Source organism: Zootoca vivipara, chromosome 8 (assembly GCF_965207765.1).
Source record: "Zootoca vivipara chromosome 8, rZooViv2.hap1.1, whole genome shotgun sequence".
NCBI classification, from domain to species: Eukaryota; Metazoa; Chordata; class Lepidosauria; order Squamata; family Lacertidae; genus Zootoca; species Zootoca vivipara.
The window spans coordinates 74,571,458-74,596,658 of NC_142591.1; the positions used below are offsets into that span (position 1 = coordinate 74,571,458).

General features: G+C 44.3%; 1 protein-coding gene across 2 annotated transcripts in view; it reads left to right on the plus strand.

Annotated features, from left to right (window-relative positions):
- ZHX2 (zinc fingers and homeoboxes 2) overlaps positions 1-25,201 on the plus strand; it is a 54,666-nt gene that overhangs the window by 22,874 nt on the left and 6,591 nt on the right. The gene's annotated exons all lie outside the window — the stretch shown is intronic.

Consider the following 25,201-nt stretch of genomic DNA (forward strand, 5'->3'; position numbering starts at 1 on the left):
GCATTTGGGGTAAGATTAACATACTGCAGGTTAATATTGCCATGGATAATATATGTACTTAGTGGTATTTTGTTATCTATTCCCCAAATATATTTTCCAAAAAAATGAATAAATATTGATTTGAGAAGTTAATTTGGGACAATACTTTAAGATAATGCAACCACCAGTATCTGAAGGTGGTTTTAATTTTCCAGATATTAGTATGCATCTTAAGGTGTGTCAGCATGTACAAATGATTGACAAGTTTCTCCTCCTATCAGTGCCCCAGCTTAAGTGATTCTAGAGATAGTTTATTTCACGCTTGTTCTTGGATGGCTAATAATAGTGTCTAAATATGGTAAAAGGACTTGTAGCACCTTTGTGTGTGAGAGAGAGATGGCGTATGTTGGCCTGTCAGCTACAATATGATCCACACGCTCACGCTAAATTAACTTTATGTGGTAATCTAGTTCTGCAGATAGACAGGCAGTCTTTTTTTGTGCAAGGAATGGGTGGCATGTTGGATACATATATTAGACCAGCTGATAGACTCAGATGCAGGAAGTTTTTTTATTTCTTGTTTTACAGCTTAAGTGTCAATTATCAATGAGTGCAAGAGTGGCAATATTTTCAATTACAACATCTGCTGGTACATCTATTTATGGCCCATCTGCTTTGAGTACTTTGACATTTCCTAAACTGTTAGAGGGAATTATTGACTACTTACAGAAAACCAAACCTATAACCACTGTTGATGAACTCTTAATGGATTTTGGTAAGGTAGACGTTCCGGAACTTGAGAGAAGCGCGGAAAAGGGAATTGGAAGATAAGCAATGGGAAATTGCTTTAGAAACCATACAGAATGGTTTCCTTGGACCTGAAATTGAGATTGATACAACACAAATTGATATTTCTAGTACATTGGACTTCACAGCGTTTGTATAGGAACGCTTTGTCTAATGCAGATAGATGTTGGAAAGTGTAATGCTGAGAAATGCGTCTTTGAGATATAAGATGTGGGTTTGTCCAGTGATATATTTCTTTCGGACTGAGGTTGTTACTTACATCAATTTTGTACTGAAAAATTTCTTGATATTTGCAGGCGCTCATGTGCTTTTAAACTATATCCCTGTGGGATGGGAACTATCAGACAGGCAACAAAAGTGGGGTTTGGGAGCCCTTATGGTGGCTAAGAGACTTAAATTTCTGGCCTGGAAAAGATAAATACCCACCGTCTATTACACAGAGCACCTGACAGCTTTGGCAACATATTTCATATAAATGTCTATCTCGTGTGGAATTATGTTTACTTTTAAGATTTGTGTACTGATAGTTACTGTATCCACAGTGTGAACTGGTGGTAGTCTACGCTTATTAGTATTATTCAGATGTTATTTGGGTGTTTTTGTTTTATTTTTTCCTTACCTTGTTGGATTTGCAAATAAAAAACTTAAGAAAATAACCTGTTGGGAAAACTGAGGGGTTACTTTCTTGACTGTTTCGCCCCCCCCCCCCGGTCCTATATGTGCCCTGGAGTCTGTTGTGGACCTTCGTATGATAGCTATTAGACCTAGCATTCGCTGCACACATTCTGACTTTCAACCGTGCATCTCTGTGCCTAGCCAAGGAGACTGTGTATCCTCCATGTTTCTTGGGGCTGTTTAAGCCTGGAGATATCCTGCAGGACCTGGAGGTGACCCAGTTCCAGAAATGAGGTTCAGTGCACTTCTGATCTCCCGGGAAGCGGTGGCGATTTTCACAGAGACTGAACTGGAGGGAGAAAAACTCTCGCCCTGTCATATCGGCCGCACTTCAAGTCCGCCAGCTCAGACCGTGGCCTGATTTGGCGATTTCATTCTGCCTCATTGACTGCCGCTGCCGTAGCAAGAGGGGGACACTTTTTCCTTCATGCGTGTTTTTCAAAGGTTTCATTGTTTCATGGGTTCAGCGCAAGGGTGGGGAGACACATGCCCCCCCTCCCCAATGCTGTTGGACTGTAATTCCTATCATCCCTGGCTGTTGGCTATACTGGCTGAGGTTTATGGGAGTTGGGAGTCCCAATGGCATCTTCATGGCCACAGATTCCACATCTCTGGTTTTGTGGAAGAACCGCTCCTAATACAGTGGTGCCTCGCAAGACGAATTTAATTCGTTCCGCGAGTCAATTCGTTTTGCAAAAAAAATCGTCTTGCGAATCGCGGTTTCCCATAGGAATGCATTGAAATTTCTTTTTTTGCCCATAGGAACGCATTAATTAAATTTCAATGCATTCCTATGGTAAACCGCAATTCGCAAGACGAATTTTTTGCAAAACGAATTCGTCTTACTAGTCACCATCAGATCGTAAGACGCATTCGTCTTGCGAAAAATTCATCTTGCAGGCCATTCATCTTGCGAGGTACCACTGTAGCAATATAGTGTTCTACTCTATAAAACCTGGTTTCTCATATTTCTCCAGGTGGCTTGCTCAGACACCTGCATTGGAAGACTATGGAATCAATAGTATTGCATTTCCATTCCTTTTTAGATGGCAACGTATATACTCACGGGACTTCAAAGTGGTAGCCATGGGCTTTCACAGCAGTAGGAGAGAGGTCTCTCACCCAAGGATGAACCACAACCCCCAGATTCCCAGTTTTCATTTTAAAAATAAGACCTAAGTTTCTAGCATTTGTAGAACCTGAAATGAGGCAAAAGGCACAGGCAAGATTCTTTGTGTGTGAGAGAAACTAGCTTGTGTGCTGCAACCACCCATTCCAGTGTTTTGATTTCCCCCCTGCTGGAAAAAGTTCTGCAGAGGCCCATGATCTTGCTGGTTTTGGGGGGGTGGGGTGGGGTGGTCCTCCTGCTCATCTTCCTAAGCAAGGCATTGATATTGTTCCCTTGCCAAGTCTTGCCTTGATGTTGCCCTGTGTGGATTTGTAAATCTTTTATTAGTTATTGTTTCTAGTTCAGCTGAGATACATGTAGTGAAATTAATTTTGAATCTGATATGAATGCCCAAGTGATAACATGTTGTGAATTGTAGCTGCAAAAGGAAGCTTGTAAACCAAACTAAATTACACAATCTTACACACTCTTATTTTGGGAGCACGTCCTACTGGTCCCAGTGGCACTTATTTGTCAGTAAACATGCAGAGGATTGGGTAGCGTCGTTTATAAGATAGAAATGCTTCTAGTGGTGCAAGGTATTCAGGCTTTTTGTAATTTCTTGCATTAAAATAGTTTTAAAGGTCTTTAAAAGTCTGCTGCCCAGGGGCGTCTTTTAAATTAGTTGATTGTTTATTTATCTCCTGCCTTCCAAGAGCCTAAGTTGACATACATGGTCCTACCCTCCAATAAAATTCCAGTACAGCAATATTTTAAAGCTACCAAGAATTTCTCAACCCTGATCAGACCACTTAACAGACTGACCCATTTGTGCATTGCAATGCAGTGTGAGGGGCTGGATCCCTGAAATCTCTTCCAGGTCTGTTTGCAAAACCTGCACGTGTGGTGATGCTGTTATTGTGCCAAGAGGAAAGGGAATGCGGCCCTCAGACTGAGAAAGGCTCCCTGCTTCTTGCCATAAAACAAATGAAAACACAGTTGGAAGCTTTTGTGATTTGGATGGCTTCCAAGTAAAGTCTAAAGCAGGGTCCCCAAGCTAAGGCCCGGGGGCCGGATGCGGCCCAATCGCCTTCTAAATCCGGCCCCCAGACGGTCTGGGAATCAGCATGTTTTTACATGAGTAGAATGTGTCCTTTTATTTAAAATGCATCTCTGGGTTATTTGTGGGGCATAGGAATTTGTTCATTCCCCCCCCCCCCAAAAAAAATATATAGTCCGCCCCCGCACAAGGTCTGAGGGACAGTGGACCGGCCCCCTGCTGAAAAAGTTTGCTGACCCCGGGTCTAAAGGATGCCTGTTTATGTTGTATGAGACCATGATGGTTCTGTTACAAAGCAGAGATGAATAACTTGTGACCTTCAGAATGCAGTTGGACTGTCGGTTCCCAAACCCAGCCAGCGTGGCCAGTGGTCAAGGCCACAAGATCTTCATCCCTTGTCTTAAGATAAGGGTAATCAGGCATCAAGCTGTGCTGAATCATAAGAACAGTTTTGCCGCATTAAATCAAGGTCCATTTGGTCCTAGGTTCCGTTTCCAACAGCAGACACCAAAACTTCATAGGTCATAGGGTTGCATCCAACGCTCGTCGTCCTCAGAGTAGACGCATTGAAATTAATGAGCATGACTAGCTGAGATCCATTCATTTCAGTGGCTTTACTGTGAGTAACACATAGCTGGATACATCCCGGAAAAGGGATTTCCAACTCTAGTGACTCACTCCCAAAGACCCACCATCTCCAGAATCTTCTCCTCAAGATTAATGGGGAATATTGAGAATCTGCTGGCTCATGAGTGACTCACTGGCACTTTTGCCTTCATGGCAACTTGTAACAAATGAAGCTTTTGACATTGCTGTGAGAACAGATACAGTGGTACCTCTACTTACGATTTTAATGCATTCTGAACGCACATTCGTAAGTCGGAAAAAATTGTAAGTCGAATCCCATAGGAATGCATTGGGAGGAAAAAATTCGTAAGTCGAAGCAACCCTATCTAAAAATTCGTAAGTAGAAAAAATCCTATCTGAACCACATCCAAGATGGCGGACGGAGATCCATTCGTAAGTAGATACATTCGTAAGTAGAGTTATTCGTAAGTAGAGGTACCACTGTAATTATAAAGCTCCTTTTAGCGGTAGGGGTTGTTGAGGCTAGTCATATGATCGTTGGTACAGTGTGGCCGCATCTCATTGACATCACCATATTAGTTCTACCAGAATCCAGCCAGGGAGTCTTCGACACATTGTTTTTTTCCATAGCCTGCAATCGGGGTACAGTATATGCATTTTTTGCTGGCCTTGGTAGCCAGCCAAAATGTGTGCTTCCCATGGCCACCTGGTCATACTAAGTACACCTGCTCAAGGGTTTGGTCAGTAGGCCTGAGATTGCCATTTACGTGAAGGAGGAAATGTTTTGTATCGGTAAATAAAGAGTGCACAGACTTGCACGTACGTCCTAAACTGTGGCCAATTCCACAGTTCATTCTCATAGTTCTTTGTTTTCGACTCTTGCAAACGGAAAACGGTCGCCTTTAAATTAGGACACGTGGACACCTTAGGGTAGGCCTCGCAGGAAGAGAAATACAGGTGTCACACGATGGAGACAGACTGAAAGTCCCTGCTAGGATAATTTTATTAGGAATTGGAAAAGTATCATCTGGTCTGCAACAATACCGAGGCGCTGATGAAAGACTGTAGATAAAAGTGCAGAAATTGCATCAATCTTTTTTTTGAAAAGAAAAGGGAGCAAGGTTTCTCTCTCTCTCCCTTCTGTTTAAATAACAGTTCTTTGTTCCTCTCCATTTTATTTTATTTTTTTCAAGCGCTTGCCGCTGTGGTACATAAAGATCCAAGAGTCTTTCATCCCCAAATTCCCCACCTTTACCTTCTTCTTTTTAGCAAGCCCCAATTACAAGCCATTGATTTTCGTCTGGCTTGCCCGCTGAGAAAGATTGACCTTCTGCGGCGCATCTTCAGAGAGCAGCCCTCTTTGAGCTGCTCTGAGGTCAGCAGCAAAAGCAGGAGGCTAAGTTAAAAGTCCGTCTCTTCTTCTTCGCATACCTCGTCGTCCTTCACTTCCCGCATGCTTGAGGGGCTCCACCTTTTGCAAACGACGGATCAGAGGCACTATTATTAGACACCTCCATTTTAATGTTTCTTTTTTAACAACCTTGAGGAGCAAGGGGGCAACATGATTCCTTTTGTTAGAAGCCTTTACGATTCCTCACTTTGGGCCTAGAGGAAAGCATGTCCTCCTTGTTCACCTTTCTTTGGTTTAAAATCCTCTGTGTCCTCCCGTTCGCCTCCACCATCCTTTTCTCGGTTTCCTGTGATGGGTCCAAAATCACAGGTGTTTTAGGCGAGTTTTAACGTCTTGCGGTGGTCCTCCAGGTATTGCTATCAAAGAGCCTCCCATGATTGATGCTCTCTTTGGGTTGGAGCAGTCAGGGAAGAGTTATTGCTCAGGGCTAAAGCCTCTGCCCCGCATGCAGAAGGTCCCAGGTTCAAATCTCAGCATCTTCAGGTAGGGCTTGGAGAAACCTTGGTCTGAAATCCTGGAGAGCTGTTTCCATTTTTAAGAAAACCATGTTAGATGAGCCAATGGTCTGACTTGGTATAAGGCAGCATCTGGGACTAGGTGGATAAAAAGCAATGATTTTTACAGTGGTACCTCGGGTTACAGACGCTTCAGGTTACAGACTCTGCTCACCCAGAAATAGTACCTCGGGTTAAGAACTTTGCTTCAGGATGAGAACAGAAATCGCACGGTGGCGGCGCGAGCCCCCATTAGCTAAAGTGGTACCTCAGGTTAAGAACAGTTTCAGGTTAAGAATGGACCTCCAGAACGAATTAAGTTCTTAACCCGAGGTACTACTGTATATTTAAAAAAACTGGATGTTTTTTTATCTAAATCGGATTTTTAAAATAGAATGCTTTTAGAGGAAAAATCTTTCTAAAGATCGTTTTCTATTTAAGTCACATTATAGTCCAAAGGCTATTCATTGGTAAATAAGGATTTGTTTTAAGTTTTTCATGTGTGCCAAAATTCAGTCTTAAGGGTTTGGTTTTTTAAAAATGTTTAACCACATCAGTTAACAAACATGGATACATATGCTATAATGTTATTCTTTTAGTTAAATAAATTGTTTAAATTGTTATTCAGGAAAATACTGTTTTTCTCCTTCCAACAAAGTACAGCAGAAAAGTACTTTTTATAAAGGGTTAACTTAATAAACCTCACAACAATTTCATAATTATTTGTATGCATTTCTAATACAGTAGTATAACCAAATTTATTATTCCAAAAATTAGACATTCATCTGGTTGTAAATATTAAGATCATACCAGCAAGAATGAGTCTTTGGGGGGGGCATGATTTAAATCAAGTTTTACTGACTAGTGATTTAAATCGTGATTTAAATCAAATCCACCCTGGTCTGGGTGTTGTTTCTCCATCCATTTCTTATCAATAAAACAATTTGGTGAGGCATGAGCAAATTCTTTATTCTGAAAGTGTGGCCCAGAGAAAGAAATTGAAGAAGCACTGAGATAAGGAAAAACCTTGGAGCAGAACAGACAAGCGCTCGTTCTGAGGCAAAACCTGAACATATTCGGTCAGGCTTCTAGGCCTTTTTTTTCTTCATTAGTGCCAACTCTCTGATGCTTTACTTTCGGATTTTATGATTCCCACCAGGGCTCTTTGGCATATCATTAATTTCTCATTCTCTTCAAAGAGAGATGCCCTTTCAGCACACTGTGCAAAAGTGAGTAGTTTTTTTTTGCAGGCATATCCCCTGGGGTTTTCCCTTCCAAAACTCTATTTAGCTGGCCTGATGCAGGCTGTCATTTTTTTTAAAAAAACCAGAATTCCAAGTTCAGGTTACATGGGGCGGGGTGGGGGGAGGAAGATATTGAAATGCAGGGGGGAAATGCTTTTGTTTATATTTTCACACCAGGCTACACCCCTCACATCCCACCCTTCACTGTATTTTGGACAATTAAGAATGTATCCCGTCTTGTCTGGAGCAGGGGGGTTGCTGGAGTGAAAATGTCAACAATCATTGTGCTTGAGTTGCGTTGCAGACTCTCTTGTAGGTTTTTTGAGAGCTAGCAGTTTATCATGTTGGCTTTCAAACTCTTGGTTTACAGGTGAAACTCGGAAAATTAGAATATCGTCAAAAAGTGCGTTTATTTCAGTAACGCAACTTAAAAGGTGAAACCAATATGAGATAGATGCATGACATGCAAAGCAAGATATGTCAATCCTTTATTTGTTGCAATTGTAATTATTTGTCGTTAGGCAGGTCAATTATAAATGGAATGTTATTAATGTAATATTGATGTTTATTTTTGTATTATTGTAACAATTTGTTTAATAAATGTGGAACTTCCAAAAGAAAAACTGTGGAATTTCCAAAAGAAAGCATTTGTAAAAATAAAAATAAAAAATAAGTTGCATTACTGAAATAAATGCACTTTTTGACGATATTCTAATTTTCCGAGTTTCTCCTGTATTTGCTCATTGTTTATATCCCAACTTTCTTCCAAGATAGGCAAGGCTGAGTACACAGTTCTCCACCTCCCCATTTCATCCTCACAACAGCCCTGTGAGGTAGGGTAGGCTGAGAGTGGGGATTTGAACCCTGGTCTCCCAAGGGTTCTCCCATTAAACACTCTTCCATGCGGCCTCTCATGCTGCAGTTTGCACCCAGGAAGTGAGTGGTTTAGTGGCCCAATTCAGCTCACCTCAGGGATTCCATGTGTTAGGTGCAATTGTATGGTGCGAGGTAAAAAAACCAGCAGCTGCCACACGTCTTGTATTTTTAATGTTTCAAAATGTGAAAGCCAGCCTGTCCTATAAAGCATCTTTTACCAGAGTGATTAATGATTCAAAATCACTAACATGAGGCCAAGATGTAACTTTTAATTTGTATGACTAGCAACAGGAGAGGACTTTCCGATTATATTTTATGTGACTTCCATCCCACCCTTACCCCTACCCCAATAGAGCCGGTCAGAAATAAGGTGATTTTATTTTGGTACATTACATTGTACCATGCAGAGGCTTTGAACTCAATGATGTGATTTGGATTTTTATTTTAAGCACAATTTTTACACCTCCTTGGGTGGTGATGGTGACTTTTGTACAGCTTTGAAATTTAAGTTTGTTTATGATTCTTCTGTTTTGTTTCCTCTTAAGTTACTAGGCTAGCAGTTTGCCAGGCATGTTTGCAAACTCGAAGCTCCTGTGTTTTATGCACTTGATTTTTCCATTCAATTTCTTGATTTATAATAATCGAGAATTGTGTCTGTAACATTTTTATGTTCTGTTTAATAGGTTCGCTATCCAGATTATCAAATAATTCTTTTTCATTTCTTCCCGTTTCTTCCCATATCTCCATTTTTTTTCTTCTCTCTGATTTTCTTTGGGTATGCATTCTGTTGTATAAAGAGAAACCTCTTATAGCAGCTTTACTCGCGTCCCATGCGGTTTTAATGTCAGTCCCTTGGTTCAGGTTAAGTTCAAAGAATTTTTTTAGTGTTGACTTCGCTTTTTGCAGGACAGTTTCATCATTTAACAGACTTTCATTTAGTCGCCATCTTCTTGCTTTCTTCTCATCTCCTTTCAGCCATACCCATACCGGGTTATGGTCTGAGATTGTTCTTGGTTGGATTTCGACCTTATTTACATGAATTATAAGTTCTTTCGAGGCCCAAATGGGGGCTTTGAAATTTAAGTTATGGACCACTGCTGCTATGTACAGTGGTACCTCGGTTTACAAACAAAATTGGTTCCGGAAGTCCGTACTTAACCTGAAGCGTACTTAACCTGAAGCGAACTTTCCCATTGAAAGTAATGGAAAGTGGATTAATCCGTTCCAGACGGTCCGTGGAGTACTTAACTTGAAGCGTACTTAACCTGAAGCGAACTTTCCCATTGAAAGTAATGGAAAGTGGATTAATCTGTTCCAGACGGGTCCGCGGAGTACTCAACCTGGAGCGTACTTAACCCGAGGTATGACTGTAATTGGTTCCGGAAGTCCGTACTTAACCTGAAGCGAACTTTCCCATTGAAAGTAATGGAAAGTGGATTAATCCGTTCCAGACAGGTCCGTGGAGTACTTAAACTGAAAATACTCAAACCGAGGTGTACTTAAACCGAGGTACGACTGTACTTGCTGTAAAGTGCTTCATGATCGTACAGTTGGGTCACCTAGTCCAACGCCCCTGCAATGCAAGGATCTCAACTGAAGCATCTCTGACAGATGGCCATCCAACCTCTGCTTAAGAACCTCCAAGGAAGGACAGTCCACAACCTCTGAAAGGAGTTTGCTCCACTGTCAAACAGCTCTGACTCTCAGAAAGTTCTTCCTGAGGTTTAATCGGAATCTCCTTTCTTGTAACTTGAACCCATAGCAGGAGAAAACAAGCTTGCTCCATCTTCATGTGACAGCCCGTATGAGTATACATGGGCAATGTTCAAAATTAGCCGGGCACCAGGTGCATTTTGTACCTGGCTTTCAACTTAATAATAACAATAATAATTTATTACTGGTATTTATTCCCCGCCCATCTGGCTGGGTTTCCCCAGCCACCCTGGGTGGCTTCCAACAAAATATTAAAATACAATAGTCTGTTAAACATTAAAAGCTTCCCTAAACAGGGCTGCCTTCAGATGTCTTCTAAAAGTCTGGTAGTTGTTTTTCTCTTTGACATTTGGTGGGAGGGCGTTCCACAGGGTGGAAGAATGCCTTCTGCCCGGTTCCCTGTAGCTTTGCTTCTCGCAGCGAGGGAACCACCAGAAGGCCCTTGGAGCTGGACCTCAGTGTCTGGGCAGAACGATGGGGGTGGAGACGCTCCTTCAGGTGCAACCCTACATGCAACCCAAGTAAAGATGTCTGGCTGCCAGGATGGCACCTGGCATCTTCACCACCTGGGGAGCATTGCATTTGGACTGTTTTCACACAGGGATGCCCCATCCTGTAGAATTCTATCAGCTGTATTTTATCTTCACAATCAGAATGAATTTCTGGAATCAAAGTGCTTTTTGTTCTGTGCAGCCTGAGCAGGAGCCATAAAGGAAAAAGAGGTCGGAATAGGCCAATATCTGTGAGGACTGTCCCTGGATCAAGTGACTTTCCTTCTTTAAGTTCTCAAAGTTCTTAACCGAGCTCAATGTTGTCATCTGAACTAGCCAGATGTTTTAACTGAGAATCAATCACAGTCGGCCCATCATTTGAAAAGGAAGACTTTAGAGCTGTCTTCCCCTTCATGGATCAATGCCTTGTCGTGGCGAAGGGGCTTGAATAACTCAGAGAAGCTATGAGCTATGCCATGCAGGGCCACCCAAGATGGACAGGTCATAGTGGAGAGTTTTGACTAAACGTGATCCACCTGGAGAAGGAACTGGCAAGCCACTCCAGTATCCCTGCCAAGAAAACTCCATGGACAAAGACAACAGGCATATAAAAGTTATGACGCTGGAAGATGAGCCCCTCAGGTCGGAAGGCGTCCAACATGCTACTGAGGAAGAGCGGAGGACAAGTACAAGTAGATTCAGAGCTGATGAAGCGGCTGGGCCAAAGCCGAAAGGACGCTCAGTTGCGGATATGCCTGGAAGCGAAAGGAAAGTCCGATGCTGTAAAGAAAAATATTGCATAGGAACCTGGAATGTAAGAACCATGAGTGGAGGTAAGCTGGATGTGGTCAAAAATGAGATGACAAGAATAAATATCGACATCCTGGGCATCAGTGAACTAAAATGGAAGGGAATGGGCGAATTCAGTTCGGGTGACTATCATATCTACTACTGTGGGCAAGAATCCTGTAGCAGAAATGGAGTGGCCCTCATAGTCAACAAAAGAGTGGCAAAAGCTGTAATGGGATGCAATCTCAAAAATGACAGAATGATCTCGATACGAATCCAAGGCAGACCTTTTAACATCACAGTAATCCAAGTTTATGCACCAACTACCGGTGCTGAAGAAAGTGAAATTGACCAATTCTATGAAGACCTACAACAACTTCTAGAAATGACACCAAAGAAGGATGTTCTTCTCATTACAGGGGATTGGAATGCTAAAGTAGGGAATCAAGAGATAAAAGGAACAACTGGCAAGTTTGGCCTTGGAGTTCAAAATGAAGCAGGGCAAAGGCTAATAGAGTTCTGTCAAGAGAACAAGCTGGTCATCACAAACACTCTCTTCCAACAACACAAGAGACGACTCTACACATGGATATCACCAAATGGGCAGCATCGAAATCAGATTGATTATATTCTCTGCAGCCAAAGATGGAGAAGCTCTATACAGTCAGCAAAAACAAGACCTGGAGCTGACTGTAACTCAGATCATCAGCTTCTTATAGCAAAATTCCAGCTTAAACTGAAGAAAGTAGGAAAAACCACTGGGCCAGTAAGATACAATCTGAATCAAATCCCTTATGAATACACAGTGGAAGTGAGGAACAGGTTTAAGGATTTAGATTTGGTGGACAGAGTGCCTGAAGAACTATGGATGGAGGCTCGTAACATTATACAGGAGGCAGCAATGAAAACCATCCCAAGGAAAAGGAAATGCAAGAAAGCAAAATGGCTATCCAACGAGGCCTTACAAATAGCGGAGGAGAGGAGGCAAGCAAAATGCAAGGGAGATAGGGAAAGATACAGGAAACTGAATGCAGATTTCCAAAAAACAGCAAGGAGAGACAAGAGGGTCTTCTTAAATGAGCAATGCAAAGAAATAGAGGAAAACAATAGAATGGGGAAAACCAGAGATCTGTTCAAGAAAATTGGAGATATGAAAGGAACATTCCGTACAAAGATTACCATAATCAAGGACAAAAGTGGTAAGGACCTAACAGAAGCAGAAGACATCAAGAAGAGGTGGCAAGAATACACAGAGGAATTATACCAGAAAGATATGGAGGTCTCATACACCCCAGGTAGTGTGGTTGCTGACCTTGAGCCAGACATCTTGGAGAGTGAAGTCAAATGGGCCTTAGAAAGCATTGCTAATAACAAGGCCAGTGGAAGTGATGATATTCCAGCTGAACTATTTAAAATTTTAAAAGATGATGCTGTTAAGGTGCTACACCCAATATGCCAGCAAGTTTGGAAAACTCAGCAATGGCCAGAGGATTGGAGAAGATCAGTCTACATCCCAATTCCAAAGAAGGGCAGTGCCAAAGAATGCTCCAACTACCGCACAATTGCGCTCATTTCACACGCTAGCAAGGTTATGCTTAAAATTCTACAAGGCAGGCTTAGGCAGTATGTGGACCGAGAACTCCCAGAAGTGCAAGCTGGATTTCGAAAGGGCAGAGGAACCAGAGACCAAATAGCAAACATGCGCTGGATTATGGAGAAAGCTAGAGAGTTCCAGAAAAACGTCTACTTCTGCTTCATTGACTATGCCAAAGCCTTTGACTGTGTCGACCACAGCAAACTATGGCAAGTTCTTAAAGAAATGGGAGTGCCTGATCACCTCATCTGTCTCCTGAGAAATCTCTATGTGGGACAAGAAGCTACAGTTAGAACTGGATATGGAACAACTGATTGGTTCAAAATTGGGAAAGGAGTACGACAAGGTTGTATATTGTCTCCCTGCTTATTTAACTTATATGCAGAATTCATCATGCGAAAGGCTGGACTAGATGAATCCCAAGCCGGAATTAAGATTGCCGGAAGAAATATCAACAACCTCAGATATGCAGATGACACAACCTTGATGGCAGAAAGCGAGGAGGAATTAAAGAACCTTTTAATGAGGGTGAAAGAGGAGAGCGCAAAATATGGTCTGAAGCTCAACATCAAAAAAACCAAGATCATGGCCACTGGTCCCATCACCTCCTGGCAAATAGAAGGGGAAGAAATGGAGGCAGTGAGAGATTTTACTTTCTTGGGCTCCTTGATCACTGCAGATGGTGACAGCAGTCACGAAATTAAAAGACGCCTGCTTCTTGGGAGAAAAGCAATGACAAACCTAGACAGCATCTTAAAAAGCAGAGACATCACTTTGCCGACAAAGGTCCGTATAGTTAAAGCTATGGTTTTCCCAGTAGTGATGTATGGAAGTGAGAGCTGGACCATAAAGAAGGCTGATCGTCGAAGAATTGATGCTTTTGAATTATGGTGCTGGAGGAGACTCTTGAGAGTCCCATGGACTGCAAGAAGATCAAACCTATCCATTCTGAAGGAAATCAGCCCTGAGTGCTCCCTGGAAGGACAGATTGTGAAGCTGAGGCTCCAATACTTTGGCCACCTCATGAGAAGAGAAGAATCCTTGGAAAAGACCCTGATGTTGGGAAAGATTGAGGGCACTAGGAGAAGGGGACGACAGAGGACAAGATGGTTGGACAGTGTTCTCGAAGCTACGAACATGAGTTTGACCAAACTGCGGGAGGCAGTGCAAGACAGGAGTGCCTGGCGTGCTATGGTCCATGGGGTCACGAAGAGTCGGACACGACTAAACGACTAAACAACAAAACAACAACAGAGCTGTCTTACTCCCAAATGGCAACTAGTCATTTTGTTTTGGCGACTGTAACCTTAGTTTAAGGAGCCATTTGGCTCCTAGCTTATATATCTGAGTTTCTAACATTGTGGTCAGGCCTTCAGAATTTCAGTTGAATTTGCCTGTTCATTCAGGCCCCTTTTCATTCAGGCCTTGCTGAGTCTTACTTTTGCCACGGCCCCAGCCACCACTGGCATATGTCCCTCAAAATGTGGCCCAGAAGGGAATGTGGCCCTTAGTGCTGAAAAACATTCCCTACCTCTGGGATAAGGGTCTGTATTAAGCCCCTTTGTCTAAGGACTGAACCTGTTCCAACGGGTATGATTTAAACAAGTGTTCTTACACTTACGTGTACTTTCATAGAAGCATAGAGTTGGAAGAGACCACAAGGGCCATCCAGTCCAACCTCCTGCCAAGCAGGAAACACCATCAAAGCATTCTTGACATATGCCTGTCAAGCCTCTGCTTAAAGACCTCCAAAGAAGGAGACTCCACCACACTCCTTGGCAGCAAATTCCACTGTCGAACAGCTGTTACTGTCAGGAAGTTCTTCCTAATGTTTAGGTGGAATCTTCTTTCTTGTATTTTGAATCCATTGCCCCATGTCCGCTTCTCTGGAGCAGCAGAAAACAACCTTTCTCCCTCCTCTATATGACATCCTTTTATATATTTGAACATGGGTATCATATCACCCCTTAACCTTCTCTTCTCCAGGCTAAACATGCCCAGCTCCCTAAGCTGTTCCTCTTAAGGCATCGTTTCCAGACCTTTGACCATTTTGGTTACCTTCCTCTGGACACGTTCCAGCTTGTCAGTATCCTTCTTGAACTGTGGTGCCCGGAACTGGACACAGTACTCCAGGTGAGGTCTGACCAGAGCAGAATACAGTGGTACTATTACTTCCCTTGATCTAGATGCTATACTCCTATTGATGCAGCCTAGAATTGCATTGGCTTTTTTAGCTGCTACATCACACTGTTGACTCATGTCAAGTTTGTGGTCTACCAAGACTCCTAGATCCTTTTCACATGTACTGCTCTCAAGCCAGGTGTCTCCCATCCTGTATTTGTGCCTTTCAATTTTTTTGCCCAAGTGTAGTACTTTACATTTCTCCCTGTTAAAATTCATCTTGTTTGCTTTGGCCCAGTTGTCTAATCTGTTACGGTCATTTTGAAGTGTGATCCTGTCCTCTGGGGTATTAGCCACCCCTCCTAATTTGGTGTCGTCTGCAAACTTGATCAGGATGCTCTCAAGCCCATCATGCAAGCTTTCTGGCAATTAAGACAGATAGTGGGACATACAGTGGTACCTCGACTTACGAAGACAATCCGTTTCATGGCGCTCTTCGTAAGTCGAGGTGTTTGGATGTCGACGCGCCCGTTCTGCGCATGCGCGAAGCACGATGTGGCGCTTCTGCACAGGCGCAGAAAGCACGTGCGGGGCGCACGTGGTGAAAAGACTTCCGGGGTTGTCGACTTTGTAAGTCGAAACCTTTGGAAGTCGAAGCATTCGTATGTCGAGGTACCACTGTACCACAAGGAACAAAGATGTTTGGATATGCATCTGAAATAAGTACATCTGAAATAATGTGGGTGTAGCAAAGGGAGAAATGAGATTCTTATTGCTTTGTAAACAGCTGACAAATGTTGAAGTGTTATTACACACTCTCTTAAAGATGATACATTAAGTGAATGAAATTTTTAGATTTTTTTATGCTCTTAGTCTTACAGTTGACATTTTTCTCTTTTCATTAAGTGCTCTAAATAACATTAGATCTGAATACAAAGGTTCAGGGAGTTGGGCACCAAAATAATTTATTGCTCTTTAATGACAAGAGCTTTTAAAAAAAAGGCAAGTAAAATCAATGAACTCTCTTCTTATGAGCTTAGCATACAAGTTTAATGTTTGTTTTTTGTGTTCGTTATGTATTGTACAACTGTGTCACTAAGTTTGTAGTGAACTCAGGAAATCGTGTACCAGTTTTTCTTAAGACTAATCTACAGTGACAAGGAGCTGCAAACTTGATAATCAACTTCTGGTTAGAATTTCTGTCAGATTTAATTGCAAAAATGTGGGTGGTATATCTGCCGATCTCTGTTTGCGCCACAACCTGAAGTATGTGCAGCTTTAAGGCATGGGTAGGCAAACTAAGGCCCGGGGGCTGGATGCGGCCCAATCGCCTTCTAAATCCCGGACTGCAGACGGTCCGGGAATCAGCGTGTTTTTACGTGAGTAGAATGTGTCCTTTTATTTAAAATCTCTGGGTTATTTGTGGGGCATGGGAATTCGTTCACCTCCCCCCCCCAAAAAAATAGTCCGGCCCCCCACAAGGTCTGAGGGACAGTGGAGCGGCCCCCTGCTGAAAAAGTTTGCTGACTCCTGCTTTAAGGAGTCAACATCGGCTGCATACACACCATATATTTCAAGCACATTTCCCCTCCTCTCCAAAAAGAATGTTCCTGGGAACTGTAGTTTGTTAAGGTTGTTGGGAAATGGAGCTTTGTAAAGGGTAAACTATGGTTCCCGTGATTATTCGGAGGGGGGAATGCTTAATGAATAGTGTGCACATGGTCATTGCCTTACATAGGGGGTGGATTTGAATGGGCCAGTCACTCTTAAGTACGTAGTAGAAGAGCTGTGAGCAACACCCTAAAGCAAGGGTGATCCTCTAAATGCTGTTGGACTCCAGGTTCCATCAGCCCCAGCCCAGCATGGCCAGTGGTCAGGAATGATGGGAGTTGTAGTCCAGCAATGTCTACAAGGCCCCAAGGTCCCTCCCTACCCCTTGCTGTGTAACACTGTAAAGGAAGTTAAGTGGTGAAATAGTGGCGGCAGAGTGGGAAATGGCAAAGGAGGAAACCGAGAGCGGTGTGGCTTTCCTTGCCATTTCAAAAAGCCCAAGGATTGAGAGAGATTTCGTTCTGTGAAATTTGCACGTGCATCAGAATAGCCCTATTGGACCGGACCAAAGACCCGGGTATTAACCAGATATCCAGGTGGGAAGCCCACCGAGAGCTACAGCCCTCTCCCTCTTGTGTCTCCTGCCAAGTGGAATTCAGATACGGCAGGTAATATAGGCATCGTGAGTCGTCGTGATCACTTGACGGCTCCTCACTTGGTGACTCACGAGCCACCTTGGATTCCTTTTTGAAGTACGGCTGGATATTATTTTCAAAGGCTGGTAAATCATCAGCTCATGACGCGGCACTGAATGTCTGGACCAGCTCCTTTAGGGAGCACCGTCTTTGATGTGAGAGGTTTGGCGAGAGTTCTGTTGAACGTTTACGGCTCACTTAGGCATACAGGTCACGCTGCAGCTGTCAAGTGATGTGTGTCCATCTATGCTAGCAGTGGGGCACCTGTGGCCCTACAGAATTTACTGGACTGCTGCTCCCACTATCCCTGACCTTTGGCCAATGCCATCTAAAAGGCCACAAATTCCTCGCTTCTGAGTGCACCTTTTCAGTTGTTATGGGCATCCATCTGTCTCGGGAGACGATGGAGTCTGCCTCTGAGGTGGAGTCCATAGCTGCCAAGTACCCTGTTTTCCCCGGGAAACCTCCGTTTTTAACCTTTTCCCGGTGGTCCCCCGTATCACTTCGTCTCCCGTTTTCGCCCATCTATGGGCACCAAAAATGGCCGCCGCCGACACCGGAAGTCGCGTCGACGCACTTCCGGTCACGCGTAGAAGCTACTTTTGAAGCCGGCGGTGGCCATTTTTTGTGGTGGAGTCCTGTTGCTACATTAGCAGCACCAAGGGTGCGAGCCTGGGCAGTGTGTATGGAGGCCCAGATGACAACAAAAACCCTTTCAGCCTCACTGATGTGGTCCAAAGGAAAGCAGAACAAGATAGTGGGCACCAGTGTGGCTGCAGGAGTTGCCAGAAGGAGGTGTGCAAGGTGCTATCCAACCGCTTTAGGGACTCCACTCCGGATTTGTGTAGGTTTTACTCCTTAGCCTTTTCTTCTCCTGAAGACACCCCGCAAGGCAGCGGAGGTTTAGAGTCAAGAGTTCTCCTCCTCCTAGATGGGCTGCCTTCCCATGTGGACGAACCCCACCTGCCCCTCACTTCCTTCTACAGCAAAAACCACCTTCTTGACTGTTGGTCTCATCAGCTCAATCCATCAGAGCCTGTCTATTCAGTAACCCACAGAAATATAAAAACTGACAATCTGGGGACATAGCGTATGTAACAGTTTGCTCATTGTTTCCCGGATGCTGTTGACACTGTATGCTTAGGCTGGCGTTTAGCGTCTCCCATATTTATTGATATATCTTAATTGTATCCCCCACCTCAAGGTGCCCTGACTGCTGTTGTATTCCACTCCCATTTCATCTCCATCACAAAATAAACCTGTGAGGTTCCTTAAGATGTGCATCACTGGCAGTCCCCATGCATCCTTGGGAAGATAGGAAGCTGTGTTATACCGAGTCATAATACTATTGGCCTCTGACCCCATTGTTTCTTGAGACGGGCAGGTGCCAACAACCATTGGCCCCAGGGGCGTCTTACCCAAAGAGGCTAGTGGTGTGGGGCGCCGGGGCACCAAGTTCAGGAGGGCGCCAGGGAAGAAGCAGAGGCTGGACGCTGCGCCTCCCGGCATCAGCCCACCGCCCTCGTCCGCCTCTGCCATGCTGCGCCAAAGCAGCACCGCACCCGGAGCCTCTGTCTGCCGTGGCCACCACAGCACAAAGCGGCCAGCTGAGCCGGGAGGCATCACATTCAGCCTTCGCCTCTTCCCTGCTGGAGGAGCCACCCTCTAGCCTCTGCCGGCCTCCTCCAGCCCCGCCAGCAGCACCATCCTCCCTAAAAAAAGGTGGACAACTCTGGGAAAATTGGGGGGCGCACCAGAAGGAGCTTCGCGCGATGGCACCAGATAATGCTTATTGGCCCGCCTGACGGGCAGCAGCTTTCAGGCATCATTTCTCTTCCAGCTCTTATCTGGAGATGCCCGGGATTGAACCTGGGACTTGCTGAGTACACAGCAAATGCTGCCGTACCACTGAGCTGCAGCCGTTCCCCAATAAAGGGAGCTTTATTTGGGAAAGCCAGGCCTTAATTTAATGAATTATAAATAAATATATCATTGGTACTTCTCCAAGTACCTTCTGGGTCATAATTAACTAGTGTGGCTTGTGTAAAAGCCACAGTAAAGGTAAAGGGACCCTTGACCATTAGGTCCAGTCGTGACTGACTCTGGGGTTGTGCGCTCATCTCGCATTATTGGCCGAGGGAGCCGCTGTACAGCTTCCAGGTCATGTGGCCAGCATGACAAAGCCGCTTCTGGCAAACCAGAGCAGCACATGGAAACGCCGTTTACCTTCCCGCTGTAGAGGTTCCTATTTATCTACTTGCATTTTGACGTGCTTTCGAACTGCTAGGTTGGCAGGAGCTGGGACCAAGCAACGGGAGCTCACTCCGACGCAGGGATTCGAACCGCTGACCTTCTGATCAGCAAGCCCTAGGCTCAGTGGTTTAACCCACTGCGCCACCTATTATTATTATTATTATTATTATTATTATTATTATTATTGATTATTAAAAAATGTATACCACCCTTCATCTGAAGATCACAGGGTGGTTTACATATACTTCTTGCACTACTGCAGGTAGCAGTTTTAACCAGCCTGTGGTTTTATTTCAAATGGGGTGGCTTCATCTCCAGGCTCTTGTTAATGCTCTCCAAAAACAAGAGCCCTGCTTCACAAAGTCAGGTAGAGCTTAGATCCTCCATTTGTCTTTTTTCCACAAATCGTTAAGCCAAGCAGCAGGCGGTGTGTGGTGCCTCATGCTAAAAAGCTGGCATCCTTCCTTGCCCATTATGCAGGCTGACTTTGAAACCTGGGAAGAGCAGCCCTCTCCTGTGGCAAAGGCTCTTTTTCTAACCGTGTTGTTGTCGGGAGAAGCAACAAAGCTGCCCTTCTCGGGCTTTGATGCCTTAACAGGATGCTTCCACCTGAGAGAGAGAGAGAGAGAACACTGATCTTCGCTGGCATCCCCTGCAAAGAGCTCTGGAATTAAATGTGGCAGCCACTCCCAAGCCATAAGGTGATTTTCTGGAGATTTGGCATACGGGCCCTTTATCCTTGCTGCCAGAACCGACTGGCGCCTTCAGGGCAGCTTGCAAGAGCCACCTTTTACCATCTTGATAAATGTTTGCCCTAATAAGATGTGAACTGCAATATCCCAAAGCTTGACACCTTGACATTCGTCTCCAGGCCTTGCAGGCAACATGTTTGTGGTGAGGAGGTTGGTTGCACATTCACTGACAGATTAGTGATGCCTTTGAAATGCACATCTCTGGAGGCCGTAAAGACCTTGGGCGCTGTTTATCCCTTCCTCTTGCCAGCAGGAGTCCAGCCAGGCCTGAAAGGATGCAGAGAGCAATGGGGAAATAAATCCCTTTGTTTTGCGGTGCTACTAAGGCAGGTTACTTGGCAGCTGTAGAGAAACGTATTTGTGTCTCCTTGTATGAACAGCCAACCTCCAAGATGTTGACGGACTCTGTAGGTGGCATGGCCAGTGGTCTCCATCACTGTCGGTTTCCAGGCACTGCTACCATCTGCAAGGGATTCCCACACGGCAGGGCTGAGGTTGGCGAGGCTTCATGTGACGTTTGCAGACATCTTTGTAGTGCAGAATTGGCCGGCCAACGGGTTCCTGAAGCCGGAAACGGATCCTGGGATATCTACAGCTTTATGCATTTCCACAAGAGTCTTACGAACACAGATTCCAGGGAATTGCTTCGCCCATCAGTGAAAAGCCTTTTGGGGATTTCCTTGGGAGCCCTCAACGCAAGAGAGAACTCTGTAGGTGGCCCAATTATTTTGAGCTCTCCGGGCTCCTCCAGGGAGGTAGCAAACATCTTGTTTCTTTAATATGCACAGTTAATTAATCCAAAACTGCTTCTGTGCAAAACTTTTTGACCAATTACAGTTCTCAATACATTTCCACAAAACTAAAAAAAAACCACAAGTAAAGCAATTACTGGACCGTCCTTAAAGAATTCTTCCTGGGAGTTGGGGGTTTCCTCAAGGACTTGTTCTCTCTTAAGCAGCCATATCTGTCTCGCTGATTAGTATGCTGAGGAAAACTACTTAAAACATCGTCTGATCATCATATTTGCTTAATTGGTTTTTGACAGCTAACTTCAAAGTAGTAGCTGACCATGCTGTGTTGTTAAAACCCTTAACTACCTTGCACAGTGGAAATAAATAAAACTACCTTCCAACTGTGCTAAACTCCAATGGACTGTCCTTGGAGGCAGCTCACTATAAAAGATACCGTGGTTCTCCGAAAATAAGACACAGTCTTATATTTATTTTTCCTCAAAAAACAACAACACTATGGCTTATTTTCAGGGGATGTCTTATATTTTCCCCTCTTCCTCTTCCTCCTCCTGCCGTGGCCGGCATTGCTTCTGCACCTATCACTATGTCTTATTTTCGGGGTATGGCTTATATTCCTTGAATGCTTAAAAATCCTGCTATGGCTTATTTTATGACTACGTCTTAAAATAAGGGGAAACAGGGTACTGGCAGATACTGTTTGATATGTTTTGGTAGCATCCTAAGAAAAAAAATATTTTTAGATCCCTATGATAAATGAAAGTAAAGAATACTACAAGAAGCAAATCACCATTTAGATCCAACACGTTAGGCTAAGAATTTGGTTTTATCAGAAAATGTCAAAATGATGGTACATTCATTGACTGCTGCTTGCAGATTCCTCAGTTACAAATTGGGAGGAGGGTGGGTGTCCAGAGTATGGGAAATGTTGGTTTTACTCATTTATATTTATTTAACAGGCTTTATATACCAGTTAACCATCAAAACATCTTAGTGGTTGATATAAAATCTACATTAAAAGTACCAACAAAACCAGATGTTTGAAACAACTTAGCCTACTAACAGAAATAATTGAAACCAAAACAAGTCACCCTGTTTCATTTTGGAAATAAAATCAGCAGATTTAAAAATACATACTATAAAATGACATATTTAAAATACCCGTCTGGGTAATAATAATAATATTAATAATTGTTTATTAATTATACCCCACCCATCCAACTGGGTTGACCCAGTCACTCTGTGCAGCTTCCAACATAATGTAAAAACACAAAAAGTTTTTATTGGGCAGCAAAAACAGGCAGTTTAGTTGCAGAAGGGTTGATTACTTGAAGGTAGGGAACAAACACTATGTGTCACTTGTAAAAGTTTGTCAGATTCAGGGCCATCTTGAGCATATCCGGCGCCGTGGTGCAAAGATCCCTCTGCCACCGCCCCTCCCCCCATGTTTCCCAGAGTTGTCAACCTTTTTAAGGGGGGGACGGACCCCAAAGTTGTTGACCTTTTTTCGGAAAGGTTCCCCAGAGTTGTTGACCTGAACTTGGGAATTCCACAAGATTTCACTACAGAGAGAGAGGGGGGGGGGAAGCAGGAAGGAGAGGGCATTTAACCCACCAACGGAGAGGAGAGGAGGGTGATGGTTGGAAAGCTGAGCTGGGGCAGAAATAGTGTGGCTCCTCCCGCCCACGCATGCTTCCCTGATCCCCTTGAAGTGAGTGGGTGGGTGCGGCGGGACAGTAGCAGATTGTCCTCGTCCATGACTACACACACAGCGTATGGAGTGTGCACATGCAGCCCGCTGCATTTCGCAACGCTACTTAAAGGGAGAATTAAAGGACGGGTCTTTGGGGAGGGGAGAGCCAAACGCCTTGGGCAGACCCCATGAAATAATTCTTTCAGTCAGAGTTCAGCTTGGTCTCCAGAAAAGAGCATGGATTGAGTCACAGGGGCAGCAGCCAAAGCAGCTCTTTCTGCTCCTGGGTGAGGAGGAGAAGAGTCTTTGCAAATGCTTTGGAATTCCCTTCTGCCTGCCGGGAAGCCACGGCACTGAAAAGGGAGAGGCGGGGTCCTCGCTTGCTGGTGGAGAGCTTTGACAGGGAGCTGCTGGGCGAGGCTCCAGCTTCCCCGTCGAAACCGTTCCCACACGCCTCTTCGAGGCTCCCCTCTCGCGTTCCTGCCATGCACAAGAGGCTAGGGAGGCAAGCTGCACGCTCGGGCGTGCAAGGAAAGGGGAGGCTGCCGGCAAAGCCACGCAGCTCCCCCACTCGCTGGGGCGCCCCTGAGAGGGCAGCGCTGTGGTGCAACGCACCACTATGCTCTATGGGAAAGACACCTCTGGTCAGATTGATGCTTCTAATGTGAGATAACCATGTGTCCAGGCAGACATTTTCGGTAGGGGGCAAAGAGTAGAATTCCCTTCCCCCAGAGCTGTGTTTGACTCTCTCCTTGTTTCCTTTAAGACAAGCCCGAAATACGTTTCCTTTCCAATTGGCATTTGGCTGAGATAAGCTGGAGTGGCTGGTATTCTGTGCCAGAAATGAGGGCGATGGCTGCTTTTCTTATCAGCTTGACTTGTCTAGTTAATCGGCTAAATTATGTATAGAGTTTTAACTCTGTTTTTGTTGTTCTATTGCAGTCATTTTACTGTAAGCCAGTTTGGCAGGATCTATGATTCCGAAGAGCAGCATTAAAAACCACTTAAGTAAATAGACTTAACTAGCATAAAAGACATTTAACTAAATATGCTTATTTAACAGTGAGCAAGAGAGGGAGACAACCCCCTTTTCATTCATTTGATTTGAATATGTTAGAATAAAGGAATTCAGGACAACCTTACATCATGGTAGGAATTTTGTAAGGAAGATAATTTTAAGAATTTTAAGAATGGCAACAGGCGCAAAGTAGGTTTGTTTAACTTGATTTAAACAGGTAGGTAGCCGTGTTGGTCTGCCATAGTCGCAGTGGCGTAGCAAGGGGGGCGATAGGGGCGATCCGCCCTGGGTTCCACTCTGCAACTCCAAAGCCGAGCCCCTCCAGCCTCCCGGTAAAAAACCTGTGCGCCGCACAGCACCGAGCGGGCTTTTTACCTGGAGCCTCGGGAGTCGGGGGGCACTGACTGTCACCCCCCTCCAGCTCCAGGGTGGCACCCGCCCGCCGCACCAAGTGAGGCTTTCTACCTGGAGGCTGGACGCTCCATTTAGGCTCCGTTTTGAAGTCGGGGGCGTGATCCCCCTCTACGTTGTACGCATGCACAGCTTCGTTACGTAGCGACGCATGCGTCATTACATAGCGTCGTCCCACCCCCACCCCCCGGGCACGGCAATAGTGAGAAATGAATAAATTACCTCCTTGCATGTTAAAATAAAAATAAAAAATTCCTTCCAGTAGCACCTTAGAGACCAACTAAGTTTGTCATTGGTATGAGCTTTCGTGTGCATGGGTATCTGAAGAAGTGTGCATGGGCACAAAAGCTCATACCAATGACAAACTTAGTTGGTCTCTAAGGTGCTACTGGAAGGAATTTTTTTTTTTACATGCAAGGAGGTAATTTATTCATTTCTCACTATGCTTGGGATTGTAGATTGGAGTAGATTTGGGGAAGACCCAGGGCATGCATGGGAAGCGGGGAGAGCAAAGATTCTCATGTGTAAGTTGAAATACTTATGCTGACATAATAACTAGTGGGCACTTCACTTGCATTTTTGTGTCCAAAAATGAGAAACGTTTCCAGCAAATAGCCAGTGTTTAAGCAATGAATGGTTGATCCTTTGTAATAAATGGTTGATCCTTGGTAATGAACGTTTTTAATGACACAGGGTTTGGGGGCCAGCTTTCCTTGGGGAGGAGTTTTGAACAAATCACTGTTTCTATATTGTATCCAAACTAGAATATATTTCTTTAGGTTACTGACACCCATTCCAACAAAAGTTGAGCTGGCAAATAATCGAGTTAATCCAGTTTATTAAATGTGTATGCACTTGCATAGGAACTAAATGTCAGTTTGCGTTTCTTGGTACGGAAAGTTATCGATCTGATGTGTATAGATCTTTCCTATTCTTATTAATTCAAGAGGGTTCTGGAAGTTTCTGGAAGCTTCTCTGTATGAAAGAAACAAGCAGAAGGTTCATGATGTTTGGGTTATTCCTTCAGATAAACTGAGTACAGCTGGTTTAGACTGGTTCTCATATATTTCTGTCAATGTCATGCTGACTATCAAAGTAGGGCCAGAAAGAGCCTGGGTTTCACTTTCTC